The 19,178-nt window shown below is 36.0% G+C and overlaps 1 long non-coding RNA gene across 2 annotated transcripts; it reads right to left on the reverse strand.

Moving 5' to 3' along the window:
- Positions 1-4,214: 4,214 nt before the first annotated feature.
- Positions 4,215-8,270, reverse strand: LOC145813366 (uncharacterized). 2 transcript variants are annotated; one of them, XR_014356370.1, is made up of 7 exons: positions 8,083-8,270; positions 7,883-7,925; positions 6,867-6,935; positions 6,420-6,475; positions 6,285-6,327; positions 6,143-6,204; positions 4,215-4,974 (listed from the first exon to the last, which is right to left on the reverse strand). It is a non-coding gene; the product is annotated as an uncharacterized LOC145813366 (long non-coding RNA). The 2 variants fall into 2 exon arrangements; XR_014356371.1 differs by lacking the exon at positions 7,883-7,925.
- Between the last annotated feature and the right edge of the window lie 10,908 nt (positions 8,271-19,178).

The raw sequence follows: 19,178 nt of genomic DNA on the forward strand, positions 1-19,178 counted from the left end.
TTGGGTACTCTTAATGAGTTTGACTTGCACCTGGGCGAGTTTGTTGAGTCTGCAGTCTTGTTTTCAGTAATTGCACAACCTACACTTGTGAATCGAGTGTTAGAAACGCAGAGGGGTGATCTTGAGGTAGAAACCATCAGGGAGAAGATCTCTAGTGGAAAGGTAGAAAGAGGCTTGATTGTATATCCTGACCAGAGTGTGAGATACCGGGATCGTTTGTTCGTGCCGGAGTCTTACTGAGAGGAAGTACTCCGAGAGTTTCATCATTCACGCCTTGCGGTGCATTCGGGAGGCACAAAGATGTATCATGATTTGAGTCGCCAGTTTTGGTGGAGATATATGAAGAAGGATGTAGTCATGTTTGTATCAAAGTGCCTTACTTGTCAGCAAGTGAAGGCCGAGCATCGGGGGCCAGCGGGTCTGTTGTAACCCTTGTTTATAGCCGAGTGGAAGTGAGAGCATGTTATGATGGATTTTGTTGTGGGTTTTTCGAGGACTCAACGGGGTAGTGATGTCATTTGGGTGGTAGTTAACTGGTCAACCAAGTCTGCACAATTCATAACTATGCGTCAGTAGACTATCTTGCCGACCTGTACATTAGGGACATAGTGAGATTGCACGGAGTCCCTGTGACAATTGTTTCGGATAGAGATCCGCGTTTCACAGGCCGATTATGGCAGAGTTTGTAGAGTGCCTTGGGCACTAGATTGACCTTTAGTACTACATATCATCCTCAGTCTGACGGGCAATCTGAGCGTACCATTTAGATCCTTGAGGATATGCTCCGAGGTTGTATGCTTGATTTCAAGGGTTCGTGAAAGAGGCACTTGTCCTTAGTGGAGTTTGCCTATAATAACAGCTTTCAATCGAGTATTGGCATGGCACCGCTTGAGGCCTTGTATGGCCGACCGTGTATATCCCTGGTATGTTGGGCTGAGGTGGGTGATGCACCTTTGTTAGGCCCAAACTTGGTGCGAGAAACGACGGAGAAAGTGGCACTTATCCGTAAGAGGTTGGTTACGGTTCAGAGTCGCCAAAAAAGTTATGCCGACTATAGGATGAGGCCTTTATCTTTTGAGGTGGGAAATCATGTCTTTCTGAAGATATCACCTAAACGAGATTTGATGAGATTTGGAAATAGTAGGAAGTTATCTCCTCGATTTATTGGCCCTTTTGAGATCCTTGATCGGATTGAGGAGGTTGCTTGCTGTTTGGTGTTACCGCCACAGCTTTTCGGGGTTCATGACGTGTTTTATATTAGTATGCTTCAGAAGTATGAGCCGGATCCATCGCATGTATTGGATTAGACCGACTTGGAGATAGATGAGGATGCCTCGTATGAGGAGAGACCAATGACAGTCTTGGATAGACGGGATCACGTTTTGCAAGGCAAGACAATCTCCTTAGTAAAAGTGTTGTGGAAACATCATGGAGTTAAGGAAGCAACTTGGGAACGTGAATTGGAAGTCTGAGAGAAATATCTGGACTTGTTTGTTGATGCCTAAACATGCACTGAGATTTTGATTATGGTAATGAAAAATATAAGCATTGTATATGTTTTAGATTATGTGAACATTGTATATATTATGGGTATTTTGGAAATATGTATTCAATATAAACATTGCTTATGTTTGAGGATATGGAGTATCATATGTATTGTATCACTTTTGGAAGCATTGTATATGCTATGTATAAAAAAAATAAATAAATAAATAAATAAATTTGAAAACTTGCATCTTGTTTTAAACATTGCAAATGTTTGGAATTTGTAAAATGTACTTTCAATGTGGGGCTTGTGTATCGAGTCGATGGGAATGGATGACTGGAGAATGAGTCATGGTGATGAACTTGTAAGAATAAACCTGGTTGTGAATGGTTTAGTTGTGATTTTGAACTTGATTTGTAATTTCGGGGACGAAATTCCTTAAGGGGGAAAGGTTATAGGGATTCCGGTTTTGACCCATCACTTATTGTATTCCGGACTTGGGTTGGTATGGTTTAGAATGGTTATCCATATCTTGTTTCAGTTGTCTCCCCTCTATCTTGCTTATCGGGTTGTATTTGTGCATTTGGAAGAGGTTGGTTGGTTGCTTTTCCAAGCCTGTGATGCCCAGATTTTGGCTCTTCTGCTCGAGCGGGTATTCTTGCGCTTGAGCGGGCTTCACAACTTTTACTCCTCCGCTTGAACGGCCACTCTTGCGCTCGAGCGAGATCTGTTAACTCTCAGTATTTTCTTTTACAGGTCTACAAATACTGGGAGAGTGCATCGGACGTTCGAGCGTCTAGTCCCAAGCTTGAGCGGGGTCCTTCGTTTGCAAAACTTCTAGAAATGTGTATTTCATGCTCGAGCGTAACTTTCCACGCTCGAGCGGGCCTTTACGTTTGACGCTCGAGCATCATTTTTCACATTCGAGCGGACTACGTGTATAACAGTTCGTGAAGATGACATCTTGAATCACTTTTTATTCTCTCTCTCTCTCAAACTTCCCAAAAAACCTAGATCCACACATTCTCTCTCTAAAACTCACATTCTCTCTAAGATTTCATCTAGATCCGTTGGGATTTCTACCCTAGTGTCTTTGAGAAAAAGCTAGAGCACCTCAACATCTACATTTTGATCCGAATAGAAGTGGGTTTCGGTGTTCTTGGAGTTTCTCTCTTGTTTAGCTCATCTTTTTCCTTTGATGTAGGGATTTTTCTACACTCTCATATGATTTTTAGATTAATTATTTGTTATTGTGTAACAATGGTGAGATTTGAGAATAGTTTGACCAAACCTAAGGTTTGGGGGTGAAATGTAAAATAGGGGTTTTTGGTAAATATGAAATAAATGAGTTTTGGGACTGAAAATATGTTCGTGTTGTGTCAAAATGGTGAATTTTGGTACTTGGATTGGGTACTTGGAAAAAGAGGGTTTTTTCCCTAATTGAATCAAATTGTTAATTTGTATAAATGATTGAAATTGGCATTGAAAATGTAAAATTGGATGATCTTTGATATAAATTGTGAAATTGAATATGTATTACTTCACACCTTTGGAAGTTTGGAATAAACTATCAATTTGAGATCGAATATCTGTTTAGATATAACTGTATTGGACTATCGGTGGAGGATAGCTTTGATTGTTGTAGAAATTGCATGTGGATTAGGTGAATTGAAACTAATCTTTTGATGGTTGTCATCGAATATGGCCATGTTTAAATACATTGTATATGTATGTTTGTTTGGGAGGAGAAAGGGGATGTACTCCACGTGTGACTATATGTTTAAATACATTATATATGCATGTTTGTTTGGGAGGAGAAAGGGGATGGACTCCATTATAATTAAGTTGGTCGGAGTGTCCTGGGTGAGAATCCCGAAATTATACATGGGTGCCTAGCCGCGGACGAAATATCCGCAAAATGGCAATTGTAATGCTTACATAGCCTACCTTTACATGGGTCTCGTTTGACGGTTGCTCGCGAACGAAATATCCGTGAAATGGAAGTTTTGAAGTGTTTTATGCATATGTGTTGTATGATTTGAAAATTATTGAGTTGTAGCCTCAGTTCGGTTATTGAGAAATAACGAAATTGACTCATGAATTGAGACAGATAAGTGAACGGAATATGAATTGAAAGTAAATGGATTAAGACATCGAATTGATATATTATGAGTATATAAAGTTGTGAAAAGTTTTACTACAAGCATTGTTTATGCACTTTGTACTTATATCTCTGCTAAACTTCATATATTGTGTTAGATGATTCCTACTGGGTTGTGGTTCACCCTATTTGGGAAAAACATTTTCAGGTAATGATGGAATGCCTCCACCAAGGCAATAGCATTGGAAAGATTTTCTGGAGCAAGAGCTTTTTATTTTGATTATATATTTTTGTAAAGCCAAGGGCTTAAGATGTAATGAACGAAGCTCACTTTTGTTGTAACTAAGTCAAGGTTTGGAAAAGTGTAAGCCAATAGGACATTTATTTATATTAAACTTTCTTATTTACTCTTATTTATGTTACTAATTATGTATGCTTGGGATCATATTTATTGTGTATTTTGAGGGCGTTACAGAAAAACATCCAAACAAACAACCATGAGAGAAAAATCCCATGAGTTCTAGCAAGATTAAAACTTGTTAACAAAGATCAAGTAACTTCAGCGAAATAAGAACGTTTAGAGACAGATAATGAATTGAATTGAGAAAGCAAGATGGATTAACCAAATTTAAATCCTAAAAGAAGCGTAACTTTTGGTTTTTATGTATTTATTTATTTATTCCAAAACCAGTTTACAACTTTAGGTTTAGAGTCTTGAGATCAATCAAGACACAAATAGCAAGAATAGGAGCATAATGCATTGCAATCCAAAACCCTTAACACTGTTAATAAGACAGCAATTAAAAGTAGTGATTTTGGAAGGAAGATTAGTTAGTACAAGATAGATCACAAAATTTCAACTAAAACCAAAGCATAAAAACAAATCAGTAGACAAAAGAGAAAAGCCATCCTCACCTTACTGAGAGAGAATTAGCTTTGCCTTATGCTGCTTGCTTGTATGCTCTCTCTCTCTCTCTCTCTCTCTCTCTCTCTCTTACTTACCCCTCGTGTTCGTATATATATAGACACATCTCTCCTCTCCTCTTACAACCCCACTCTCTCTTACTTACTTACCCCTCCTGTTCATATACTCTCCTCTTACAATCCCACACTGAGAGAGAGAGAGAGAGAGAGAGAGAGAAACAAAAGGCCCTCTCTCTGTGAGTCAAATATTAGGCTAGATTCATTCTAAACGGGTCTTGCCTTTGGTTTTGGTCTTGGTATTGATGAGGATGATTTATACAAACAATCGATGGCTCATGTGTGTTTTTGGCTAGTCAGATTGAAGCTGAACCATTGGATGTTCCCCTTCTCCTCCCTCGGGGTACCATTTGGGATCGGTGGTCGATTACGACTCGCAGGTAGCCTGGCCCTTCCTGTCCTCGAACTGGTAAAACAAATTAATTAATAACTAATTAGTATTTGTAAAACACATTAATTATTAATTAATTACTAATTGTTATTTTTTACATATTTTTTTCTTAAAATTTTAAAATATTAACTTCAAAAAGTCATGAATTGAATTCAATGTATAAATTAAGAGCAAATTGCGACAATAATCCTTGTAATTTGATTTTTGTGTCGTTTTGATCTCCATTATTTTAATTTGTTTGATTTTGATCCTGAATTTATAATTTTATTTTAATTTAGTCCAATTGATTATAACTCTTAATATTTTTTTTTGAAAAATATGCATATAAGTGCATCTATCATATTTTTTTGAGTAAAATTATAAATTTACTAAATTTAGTAAATTAAACTCAACTAATTCAATGATTATTTTCCATAAAAAACAATAACAGCATTATCAATCGGACCAAAATGACACAAATTTTAAAATTAAAGGTCAAAATTGAGCCAATTGAAAATGGATGGACTAAAATGATAGGCAAAATGTAAGGACCACCAATGTAATTTGCCCATAAATTAATCACATCAAATTAAAGATTTTTTTTATAAATTTTTTTTAAATATACATTATGTACAAATTATGTGTAATATCAAATATTTACTTTTGTAAACATTCTTAATATATGCCATAAACACACATGTTTACAAGATCCTTAATTTAAAATATCATATGATAATATTTTAAAATTACCAAGTAACGTCTTCAATCTCATAAGTACTTTGAATATTTTGACCACCAAAACAAAGCACTCAAAAATGTCAAAACAACATAAGTACTTAGAATATTTTGACCACCAAAGCAAAGCACTCAAAAATGTCAAAACAACAATGTGTGAATTTGTAGATTTTTTTTGTTTTTAAATTTGTAGATTTTAAGTGTATTAATTAATGTTAATTCTATTATTTTGTGTTTTAAAATAAGAAAATATTGTTTGGCAAATTGCAAGTCGTGATTATGGTCGAGTGTTACTATCAGGATTTTTTTTTAAATTTTTTTTCTAATCCATGTGTCTATTTGATATGTAATAGTATTTTTTAGGTAGGGAAGTGGGTTATTTGTTTTTCTATCAGGATTTTTTTTTGTTTTTCTAATCCAAGTCGTGATTATTTGTTTTTGATTATTGTAATAATAAAAAAATTATTACCTTCTTGGTAGATTTTGATATAAACAAATTTACTGACAAAGATGGTTGTAGCATAGTACTTCCTACATTGACATCAAAAAAATATTTTAAATGATTTGAAACAATGTCATTTTTATGTCAAAATATGAGAATTTGTACTAACCATTTGCCTCATAATTGTCATTGCTTTTAGAACCCTTATGCTTCTGGAGGAAGAGGAGCACCAATAAAAGGTCAATGGAACTGAAAGTCTCCTTTTGAAGTAACTATAAAAAGAATAAGTAATAGGACTACTTACTGCTAACAAGTCATCCAAACCTTCCATCAATGGTGGTTTTATAACCTCTCTGTCATCTGTAAAAGTAAAACAAGAAAATTACATCAACTTAAGTCAAATATCAAAGTAACAATGTACTGGAAGTGCTAAAGCATGAACCCTGAACTCAACAAGAGACAAGCCTCATCTACAAGAGTATATCCAAAAATCAAACACTAATCAGATGAATAAAAAACCTAAGCTTATACATCAAAAGTAAAAAGAGAAGTTATCTAGTAGCATATGCTGCTCAAATACTAAATACCACTTGCATACTAAATCTAATTACCCGTCACTTTAAGGAGATCTTTGTTTAATTCATGTCCTATCTATGCTAGAGACACCAACTGTCATTGTAACAATAAAACAAATGTCATATCTCTACCAATTTGTTAACAAAAACACAAGAAATAGCTCACAAAGTACAACCTGAATCGTAGTAATGAACTCCTTAAAGCCTAGAAATCCTTGTCGTTTGGAGTCTGCGATTGCCCAAACCTTTAAAAAAAAAAAAAAAAAAACATATTTATAAAGAGAGAAACTAAAACAAAAGGCAAGTGTAAACACTTAAGAACTAACTGATTAGAAAAATAGCAAAAACAAAATAAACTATCACATGATTGAATTAGCCTATTAGATTGACACATGCATATGCTCTCACAAACAAAACTAGTCTTATAATTTGAGAGCCACATTGTTTATTCTGTTAACTTGTGAAAAACTTGCAATATTGTTTCTCATAAAATATATCAATCAAAAACATTATGATCATCATTATAAATGAAATTAAAAAATCCCACCAATAAATGAGTCAACTTCCAATGAAAGGTATTCAAAAATCAAAATTGTCAAAAATCAAAATTGTTCCTCATTTGTAATTTTGAAAACTAAAATCAAATTTCAAAGTGTAATTATACAACTACGGGGTAAGAGTAACAATCATTTAAATATTACATATTCATATATTTGCTAATAGATGAGGTCACACTGGATGTATGTATGAATCTGTTTCTTAATAAAAATATTTTGGACACATTTTAGTGTTTTATGGGAGGGAGGAACTAGAAAGACTTTGAATAACTATTCGTGATAAAAAAAAAAAATTATAGGGTATTACCCTTCCCTACATCAGTTTTATCATTATTTTCATTATTATGTCCAGTGAGGAAGAAAAGATCACATCAACTAGAAGATTTTGATTTTAAGCCACATGAATGCAATTGCAAAAGGTTGTAGATTCTTATAGTTAATATTTAAAAAATTGAGGTTGAGTTTTCTTCAACCACAGGAGAGAATGATGTAGTTCAGTGAATCAATATAGAAACAAAGCAACAAAACACAACAATTTTAGACAAATCTAAGTGTTTCGATTTCCTCCAAACCAATGTTCGATCAAATATGAAATTGCTATTTCATTTCTCTCTCTAAAAGTACGAATTAGTTACCTGGTGAATGAGAGAGGAGAGATCTGGATTTGTGTAATTTAAACTACAGATCAGTTAAGAAAATAATCATAAATTACAAAACGATTTATGGAGAAAATAATCAGTTAAGAAAATAATCAGACAAATAAAAAATTGTATACGATTGATTTATATATGTAAAGAAACAGAGTGTAAAGAGAGAGACGATGAATCGAACTCACAAAGAAATCGAAATCGAACGACCTCGCCGTAGAAGAAATTTGTCGTCGAAGATGCCAAGGCCAACGGCGGCAGCGGCGGATTTATGGAGGGGAATCAAACTCCAAATGCCAAAGATGCGTTCATGTTTCTGAATCGGAGGAACAGTGGTTGGTGGTGGCACTCGTGTGTTTGTGTGAGACGCCGATGGAGAGAGAGAGAGAGGGGAGGGGGTATGAGAATGATGCATGTATGCTACCATAGAAATTTTCCAAGTGCTTTGTTCAATCCTTTGCCTAAAAAATAAAAATAAATAAAAATTGAAGGAAAAAATTGTAGATAAAAAGATTTCAAGTATGAGTTTATAAATTATTTTTGTATTAAAAAAATGTAGATTATAAATAGAATATCTAGTTTATTGGGGGAAAAAATAAAAAAACTGTCATATTTACTAGAAATTTATAAATATCTAAGAACATGTAGAATTTTTTTTTATTATTTATTATTAAAATATAATTTGGTAAAAAAAACATCTTGAATTTATAAATATCTAATAACACCTAGAATTTTGTTTTTATTATTTATAATTAAAATATAATTTCTCTAGAGAATGAGAGGGTTTGGGACAAAAACAGGTATGGATCTAAAATGAGAGAGAGTATGGCGTAAGTTTTTAAATTTTTTTTTTTTAACTTTTTAAATTCAAATAATTTTCATATACTTAGAAGGAAAATATTTTTTAATTTTCTAAAACAATCACTAAATTCAAAATATATAAAATTTAATATTTTACGACATGAAATGCATGTTGTCTTAAATGCAAATATTTTATAACATATTTTTGTATGCCGTGAAAATATACATTTTTTACGACATACTTTTGCATGTCATAAAAAAATCGGATTGAATTTTTTTTTTTATTTTCTTAAAGAAGTTTTCACGACATTCATTAGCATGTCATGTAAAATTATAATATTTTATAACATGAAATACATGTCGTCTTAAGTGCAAATATTTTACGACATATTTTTGTAAGTTGTGGAAACATATATTTTTTACGGCATACTTTTGCATGCCATAAATATATGAATTAACAACTTACATGGTATATATTGTGTGCTAAATTCCAAATTCTACTGAGTGATGCGAGATTATTGTGGGTTTAGTGATATGAGACATATATTGTGGAATTTGGCTCGAAGTCCTAATGGATTTGTTCACTAATGGATTTGTTTACTCAATTCTGGCAGGAAGTCCTATATTGTCTAGTGGGGGTCTACATCTTGGTTTTGATTCTTGGGATATTTGGCTCGAAGCTGGCTGCTAAATGCGCCGCTGGTTGTTTCATCAGGGATATAAGCTGTTTTCATTTCTGTTTTAACAACTTTAGCTATTTTACCTATCCTAGCGGGGTGTGCTAGGAATTAAGTGGTCCATCTTTGACCTATTTTGTTTTTATTGCTTTACTGTTGGTTTTGGATTATGTAGTCCACAGGTTATATTTCGTTTTGCTGTTATGGGGCTGTTTATCCCTCGGCTTTGGGCTATTCCTTCGCATGTTAGTTACTTTACCTATCCTAGTGGGATGTGCTAGGAATTATATAGTCCATGTTGGACTGTTTTTTGTCTTTGCTTTTGATTTACTGTTTGGTGCTGGTTTTGATTTAGCTTTGCGGCTTGCACCTAGATATGTATTGCACAGGTTCTGTTTTGTTCACCAAACCTGTTTCTCGGTTTTGGTGCCGATGTTTAGTGATGTTATGGGTCTGTTTTGGTCTCGGTTTTTAGCTGTCCTTCGCAGTGTTCATTATCCCTATCTCTCTTGATATGGTTGCTGAACAGTGTGTTTTTTGGATTTTGGTTTCTCTTTTGCGTTAGCTTTTTGGTTTTCTGGGTTACTGATCTTCCTGTATAGTTGTTGTAGGGCCTGGGGTATTCCCCTTGTAATCTTGTATATCCTTTGTCTTTAATTTATGTCTTATTCACCCAAAAAAAAAAAAAATGTTGTTATTGACAAAACATTAACGGCTTACAAAAAAAAAATGTCGTAGAATGTACTAACTACGACATGCATTAAATGCATGTCGTAAATATGATGCCGTAAATAGTTAGTTTTGTTGTAGTGGTGTTTGGGTGTGCAAGGTGCATACCGTATGTATTTGCATAAATTTTCACGAATATATATAAGTTAGCTCACAAAATCGCATCCCTACCATAGGTTTATTATTAGCTAATGATACTAGTGTTGTGAATAACGTAATATCACCGTTGCATTGGATTTTTATTTTTACTCCACAAAGATATGAGCCATAACATTCTGATTCATTTGCCTTTCATAAACTATTGTTGTTAAAATCATGATTTGGATTTTAAAATCTCATGATTCAATGATTTAAGTTAGGCCAAACAATCTTGGATTGCACATTAGAATCTTAAATTTTGCAATATCTTAAAGTAATTATAATCTTAGTCATAAATCATACTACGATCCTGTTCCTATTATTTTTTTATTATATATGTATATATTTATTTAAATTTTTGACTATAAACTCTTTCTCCAAACATTTTCTCTAATTTATATTAACATAAAATATATTATATCAAATTTATCTTTTTTCTTTAATATTTTTCAAATTATTTAACATACATTATCATTATTGTTAATTTTTATTTACTTTACATTGAAAATAAAATCTTATGATCCTCGATTCGTTTTACGGGCAATTTTTAAGTGTCTAAGTGCATACCATATGCACTTGCATATTCTAAAAAATATACATAAATTACCTCACTAAATCATGTAAGTTTTCACAAACATACTTAAGTTAATCCATAAATAATTGAGAAATCACAACTTACGTATATTTGTGAGAACCCTGTAACTATGTTGCCACATTTACATAGGAGAAGAAATAACAAACAATTATTAGATAGTGATGCTATATCACTAATATCACTGCTATATTACCACCAAAAAAAAAAAATCTTAAATTTGTGAGGGAATGAAGCCATACCTTTGATTTATTTATTTATTTATTTATTTTTTTATTTTTTTTTGTTGAGAGGCAATAAATTAAAAGAAAAACAGAGTACAAGAACAAAAAAATAAAAAGGGGAATTTGGTGATAGACCCCTCACTGTCTAATTTGTCTTTTAAAAGGACAAAAAATTATATAGATCCTTTCAAAATCCCCTAATATTTTAAACCTTGTTTATTCTATACTACCCTCACATATATATATATATATATATATCAACTCTCCAGTAAAGCCATCTTCACAATGTATTTTAGAGTAAAATTTACTCTGAATTAGAGTAAAATTTATTATGATTCAAAATAAAATTTTATATCGTTAAGCAAATCAACATGTTTTTAACCAGAGTAAAATTTTACTGTTACAAAAAATAAAATGCATACTAAATGAATAAACCAAAGTCAAATTTTACTTTTAGATCTATGAACAAATAAACAAAAAAAGAAAAAAAAGAAGCCAATTGATATGCATTTTTGTTCACTCTCTATACGTTCCAAACCCAATCACACCAATGTTCTCCATCTCAAACAAATCAAAGCTTGCATAGCTCATATAATCATTCATCATGCATTGAACCCCATTGCTAGGCATAATAGAGCTCTCATGTTCCTTCACTTCACCATCTCCACTCCTAAAATCATAGGCAAAGGTTTGAACATATTAATATATATGTATATAAGGAGAGAGAAAGTAAGACTTTTGAGTTTGAACAGAAGAGTAAGATTGAGATCTCAAGTCTAACGTGAGGTGGAGATCTCAAATCTGACGCAATCTGAGGAAAGAGGCGACAGCGGAGGAGGGGAGACGATGGAGTTGGAAAGAGAGACCGACTGAGATGAACAAGAGATGAGAGAGAGAGAGAGAGAGAAAGAGCGGAGATATGAGATCTGAGCACCACAGTGGTGAGATCATCGTGATCGAATTGAAGATCTAGTTGAGGGTATAATAGTCAGATAAAATATTTAAATAATAAATTTTGTCCTTTATACAAGACTTTATAATTATAAGGGGGCTTTAAAAGGATAATTTATTTTTTTTAACAAGAAAATGAAGATAAGATGGGTTTATGGCCAAATTTCCCTAAAAAAATGGATTCCGTATAACCTGACCTCTTTAGTTTTTGCCTCATCTCCTCCGCCGCCTCTATCATGATCTCGACATGTGCTACGGCTTCAACAAGCCGGTCATATTCCCTAATCATATTGCCGAAAACTAAAAATCTATGTAGGAAACAAAGGGAATATCACAAAACTCCTTATTCCTAACATAAAAAGTCTAAATCTACATTCTAGAAGTGTAAATCTACATTTTAAAAGTGTGAAAAAGCTTATTGGATCATCATCGAAACTTGGCCAGGAATCACCTAAAGACTGAAGCTCTCGTCCCTCTCTCTCTAAAACTCAATCTTTCATTGTTGATACGTGGTTTTTAGACTATTTTTTATTTTATAAACAAATTGACGATTAAAATCCCGATGCAACTGCCATTAAAATAGGAAGTTATGCAGGAAGCAAACTTTTTTCTACACAATTTTTGTAGGTAGTGTTTAATTCATTGGAATGAAATGATCATTCTATTAAAATGTTTATTCTCATGCTTAATTGATTAAAAAAATAATAAAAAATACATTACAATTGTAATCAATAGTTATCAAATTGAATGATCATTCAATAGTAGAGTTTAAAGAATGATCATTATATTCCATTGAATTTCATTCTATCTCATTCCCATAAATCAAATAGAACATATCAGATGTGTCAAAATTACCTCCCATTGTGACAAAAGAGTGATTCCATAGTTGTGAGACTTGTACCATACAAGTCGGGACTACATTGTTAGGGTGAGTTTGGTTACTTTGTCCATAAATTCTTATATCTCTAAACCTCTCTTATCATGTTGTATAGTTAAGAGAGAGGTGTGAAAAAAGGGACATAAACATCGGGACAAGGACTTAACTTATGACTACGCTATTAAAGTTGACAGAGTTTGGTTCCTTTATCTCAAAATGCTCGTGTCCCTATGTTTCAAACCTCTCTTATCATGTTGTATGACTGAAAAGAAAGGCACACATATTGGTACGGAAACTATTGTGCTGAGGTTTGATATGACCTATTCCTATGAAAATGAAAAGCAAAGCAAAATGAAGAGGATTAACACACAGTTCAATAAATTCAAGGCGCAACTCAAGCTATAGTTGCAGCCTCAGCTCAGGTTACAGCTTAAGGTCTCAGGCTTAGGTTTAGGCTTAGCTATTTTGTTGCATGGTACAAAATAGCTTAAACAAAATATCTTAGACCACTATTTGTTTTTAACTTAAGTGGGCCAAAATCAGTTAACAGTCATGAGAAGGCCTAGGGAACACCGTGAACACCTCAACAGGAACCGATGTAAGTTGTGGAAACTTATAGAACTAGCGCGAGTATAGCGATCCCGGATTTACCCTTGTTGTACAGTGATCCGGACATATGTCCTTGGATGTTAGTAGTTGATTGTTATCTTGTTTACATCCTTCCTTACTTCGTTTTTGAGTTATAGGATGTGTTGGGCGGATTTGTTTCAGGTTGGTTGAGTTTAGAAACCAAAACTAGTTGCCCAGATTTTTGGCCTGTCCGCTTGAGCGGGGGTGTTGGCGCTCGAGCGGGGAATACATCCATCCAGTATTTCTTGTGCAGAGTTGTACGCTCGAGCGTGGGTTTGGCCGCTCGAGCGGGGTTGTGTGAGTTACGCTCGAGCGTAGAGTTGGGAGCTCGAACGGAGGCCTGGTCCTGCGAAAATGCTGGGAGAGTGTATTCTGCGCTCGAGCGGGAGTTTGTGCGCTCGAGCGGAAGTCTGTGTGTTACGCTCGAGCGGAGTGTTTTACGCTCGAGCGGAGAACTGGGTTAAAGCTCCGTGTTTTGACTTTTCAAATCACTTTTTCACCTTCTCTTCTCTCTCCTACTTTTCCAAAAAACACCATTGTTGAGCCTCTCACTCTAGACACTATCTTCCCTCTAGGTTTTGATCTAGTAGGAGCAATTTGCTCACCTTTGGCCTTTACAAAAAAGTTGTTGATCGTTGAGGGCTACATTTTAATTTGAAAATTTCGAGTTTTGGAGCACGTTGGGTTTTGTCATCTTCTCCTTTGGGGCTCCGAATTTGAGGTAGGGATATCCTACTCCTCTCTATGGATTTTGTCTTTAAATTTTGGTATTTTGAGATGTTGGGGTTGGTTTGGTAATTTTGTGAAAGTTCGGGGCTTTTGTGTAATTTTACAAAAGTTGGGGTTTTATTCATAATAAACCTAGATGCATGTTTGGCATAGAGAAATGGAATAAATATTGAATCATTGATGAAAATGGAACCTTAGAGTTGTTTTGTTAATTAAGGTAATTCGCCCTAATTGTTTCAATTAATTAATGCATATAATTAATTAAAGGAAATGAGGAATTGAAGTGGAAATGTGGAAATTGGGGATGTTTGAGATTAAAGGGTGTAGCTAGATCATTCATTGCTCACCTAATTGAAATGTTGATATGTTATCCGCTTGTGCATTATTTCCTGCTTAGAAATAATTGCTTTGGGCTACCGGTGGAGGGTAGTGTTGATTGTTGTAGACAATGCATGATGATTAAGCAAACTAAAACTAATCAATCGGGTGTGTCATAAAGTATGACGGATGATAGAATACATTAACTTTATGTATTGATCGATTGTGTGTATGACCAATGTGATTAAATGCACTACGTGTAGACAGTTGATAGAATACATTAACTCTATGTATTAGTTGATTGCGTATGTGATTCTGTGTTTATATGCATTACTTGTGTATGGGAGGAGATGGGGGATGTACTCCACGGTTTAGAGGAAGATGGGGGATGTACCTCTAAGCTGGTTAATGGTTTAGGGGAAGATGGGGGATGTACCTCTAAACTGGCTAATGGTTCTGGGATACAGCTCATATGCTCACCCGTTGAAGTATAGATATAGCTCATATGCTTGTCTAGTGAAGTATTGATATAGCTCATATGCTTATCTGTTGTAGTATTGATATAGCTCATATGCTTGTCTAGTGAAGTGTAGATATAGCTCATATGCTTGTCTAGTGAAGTGGAGATATAGCTCATATGCATATCTGTTGTGAATGTGGGTACAGCTTATATGCTTATCTGTGAATGTGGGATATAGTTTTTATACATATCTGTTGAGATGATGATAGAGCTAACATGCTTATCTGTTGAAAAAGGGAAAATGATAGGTAACTTGGACTCATAAGTAGTATGACATAAATATGTGATTTATGTGAAAGTATCAGTGTTGGCCATCTATCAATTGCTAATCTTTTAGTCATTGTTCATGGTTGGTTTAGTGTATTTCTACTGGGCTGTGGCTCACCCTATATGGGAATATCATTTTCAGGTACAGGTAGCATGCCACCTCCAAGAACATAGCTTGAGAGGCTAGAGGCGGACATACTTTTGTCGTTTCATATTTGATGTATTATATGTAAATTCAAGCCAAGGGCTTAATGTGTAAACGAGTTAGTACTCTTTTGTTGTAACCAAGTGTTCACTTGGAAAGCTGTAAGCCTGTAGGGCATTTTGCTTTTGTTGTTAGCATGTAATACTTCTGTAATAAAACTCTGATGAATAGAAGAATGCGGTTATTTCATATGTTAATGAATGTCTTATTTGATGGGTTTAATGCCGTTATTTCGAGGGCGTTACAACTTGGTATCAGAACATACCGGGTTCGAATACTTTGGGTACGTGGGAAGTGATTAGTATCACAATGGGTTTGTCTCGCTTGATAGAGACTATGATGTAGTGTCACGTGCTACGTGCTTAATTGATAACATGTTTATGTGACTATGTGGGAATGGGATTTAATTTCTAGGATGTTGATTGGATCCTTGGATTTCTGTGAGTCTTGTTGGAAAAGCACTTGATCAATGCTGTTTCTAACCGGAACTCTAGCAACGCCTTGGGACTATCATTATCCGGAAATGAAATTCGTAAGTGCTTATGTGTTTGTGTGCTTACGTGGAGTGAATTACAGTTGTCCATATGTTAGGACGTGAGTGTTTAGCTTCGGCACATGTATGAGTGTGCTAACGTGTCTCTGTTACTTTTCTAGGATGCCTAGGCGAGGAAGTTGTGATTTCCCTCCTTCCGCTCGGGAAGAGTTGCGGAAACAGTTTGTGGAGTTGCACCAAGGTACTACACCTTTGGGGCGGTTCGAAAGATGGTTTGCTAACTTGTCAAGGTTTGCTCCAGAGTTGGTGGAGACGGAGGAATTGCGTTGTTTTGAGTTTGAGAGTAAGCTGCGTGGCGACATCCGTGATAGGATAGCGGGGTCCTGGCATAGGAGTTATAGGGTGCTTGTTGAGGCGGCCGTCCATGTAGAGGCTGCGGTGCTAGCAATGGGGCAGAGTGGGGAGGAAGCCATCTCGGCGACTCCTGTGACTCAGGGTGTTGGTAGGCCTTCCAAGAGGCATAGGGGTTTAAACTCGCAACAGGGAGACCGGGCTAGAACCACCCTTCCAGTGTCGGATTTGGGTTTGGGAGAACGTAAACTGAGGGGTGTTTGCTGTTTCAAATGTGGTCTACCGGGCCACAAGGTTTCGGGTTGCCCACAGGGAAAGAGGGCAAGGTTAGCAGTTCAACCAGTGATTGTACCACCAGGATCATCTAACCAGCCGGGTTTTGGGCCGATCGAATGCTCTGTGGGGAGGCAGTTGTTGGGGTCTTCATCAGCCCAGATTCTGAACCAGTCTCGTGCTCAGGCACCGCCTATATGTTGGATGTGTAATCAGCCGGGTCATATTCGGCGTTTCTGTACTCAATCGGGGGCTTCTTTAGGGGTTTTACAACCTAGCCAGACTCAGTTTCATTCGACTAGGCAGGAACAGTATCGTTTTGGGGGACTAGCAGGCCAGATTACGAGGGCCTCGGTAGGGTCGAGTTCCCAAGCCCCAGTTGGGGAAGTTTGTAGTTGTTCCAGGTGTGGACAGAGGGGGCACGTCAGTAGTTCTTGTCCGTGGTTGGTAAACTCGTAGGTTGTCTTGTGTTTGGAGATGACCAGTTTTGGTGGTCCAGCGAGGGACGGCAGTAGTGGTAATACCGAGGGGTTGGTTTCTTTTTGGCTAATCCGTTTTGTAATCGGTGAATCATGGTTTTGTGAACCTTGGGTTCTGTTGTGTAACCAAGGTGTTTTGGGAATGTTAAAACATCTAAACTGTTTGTTTATATATATATACATATATGCTTGGTTTGTTAATTTCCTCGGAGTGGGTGAATTGAAGCATGTTGTAGCTCAAAAGTTTTATTAATGAACAAAGTTGCTGTAAAACCGTACAAAATTTTTTTTGTATTAATGCATTATTTATACTTTTATGCGTGTGAGAGTGATGTCAGTCTACCGTCGCGGGAACTCCTCGAGAAAATGTGGAGTGTAAGATTAATACTAGTTATAGTATGTAATTGATATGGTGTCCTTTGGGGGCAGAGAGCATAATTTTGTTCAAGATTGGACTTGTACCTTCGTGGTGAGTAACGTTACCGAGATTGCAAGTGTACTGACTGGCCGTTTTAAGAGAAGGGAGTGTTAGCCCTTACATGAGGGTATGGTTGTTGGCATCGGGGGGGGGTGTTGTATTGTAAGCAGTTGGTGCTATAGCCCGGGTAGTAGTATATGGGTACTTCCTAAGTTTTGGGCTCCATTATTATGACCGAATGTGATAGGTTAGCACCTTAACACTGAATGGGTCGAGAGATGCTATCGTAAGGGTTGATTGGGTGTACAGCACGTAGTCAGGGTGTGATCCGTGGATGGGTCACAGTGGTATGGTGTTTGCGGTGAGATGTGAATTAATAGTGAGGAGGGCGAGAACTTTTACTTTGCTGGATAGTTAGAAGAGTAAACCCTTGAAAGCCTTGTCGGCGACTTGTAGTGGTGTCGAGGTTTGGTCCATGATGATTGCATAGCGGTAGTTTTGCCTAGTACGATTGAATGTGTTAAATGTGATGGTTTCAAGAGTTGCGCGGTGTTGGCAAGATTATGTGAGAATATTCGAGGGAATGTGAGATTTGTATCTCGAGTTAGTGGAAATGGTACCTGTATGTTGGTGCGTGTTTTGGGCCTTGCTAAGTAGTGAGTCCGTGGCAACCCCATTGGTTGCATAGGAGTAGTGTTCATGCTGTGATTGGTTATCAATTGTTGGGTTTGGGTTATGAGTGGATGCTGGCAGCATTCTTTGAAGGAAGAGCAGTCCGTGATCTAAGATGATGGGTATAGCGTTGGTCAAAGTGGTCCTCCGTGTTTGGGTTGTGTGATTGAGGTTGACCACATCGGTCTTCGGTCAAGGAAGTGAGCAAGCTTGCTAGATAGCCATGGCGGGGGATGGTGATTCCCTTAGACGTAATGTTGATGCGGTCCAATTTTAGGAGATCCGGTGAGACTCCAAAGTTTGTGGTTTGAGTGGCACATCAGTGTGGGGATTACTGACTGTAGAGTTTATTAAGTTGATTAGTCAGCTTATCGGTATCGGGTTTCGGGTTGGCATTGGTCACCTTGAGTTTAGTCTCGTTGGTTGTAAACTTTGTACGTTGATTAGAGAAAACTGAAACTAATCAAACATGTTTTGTCGTTGAATCTGACGGTTGGAATAATACATCCAATATATGTGTTGATTGATCATTGTGAATGATTGGCCTTTATACATTCTGTATGTATGATGTTTGGTTTGATATTGATACAGCACTAAAATGTGTATCATTTGTGTGTTAAAAGGGGGTATTGTGGGGATGAGATGTGATCTCATTTGGTTGTTGGCCAGGTCCTGAGCCGTATTTATGACCTTCTTTTTGTAAAGGGAGGCGGGATAAAATTGCAAAATCATGAATTTCTTATACCTTATGTGTTGATAATACTGCTATTATTTCTATTAACTATTATTATAGAAATGTTGTGATCCATGTTGGTTGTGGCATCACCATGTGAGTTATGGTTGTTGATAGTGTTATTTTGGAAAAAAATGGAAAACAAAATCTTCCTAGTGTTTGGGGCCATCTAAATGCATTGTTGAAAAGTTGATTCAAATTCAAGGA

The sequence above is a fragment of the Camellia sinensis genome, chromosome 15, assembly GCF_055761805.1.
Source record: "Camellia sinensis isolate YWXY chromosome 15, ASM5576180v1, whole genome shotgun sequence".
In the NCBI taxonomy this organism is placed as follows: domain Eukaryota; kingdom Viridiplantae; phylum Streptophyta; class Magnoliopsida; order Ericales; family Theaceae; genus Camellia; species Camellia sinensis.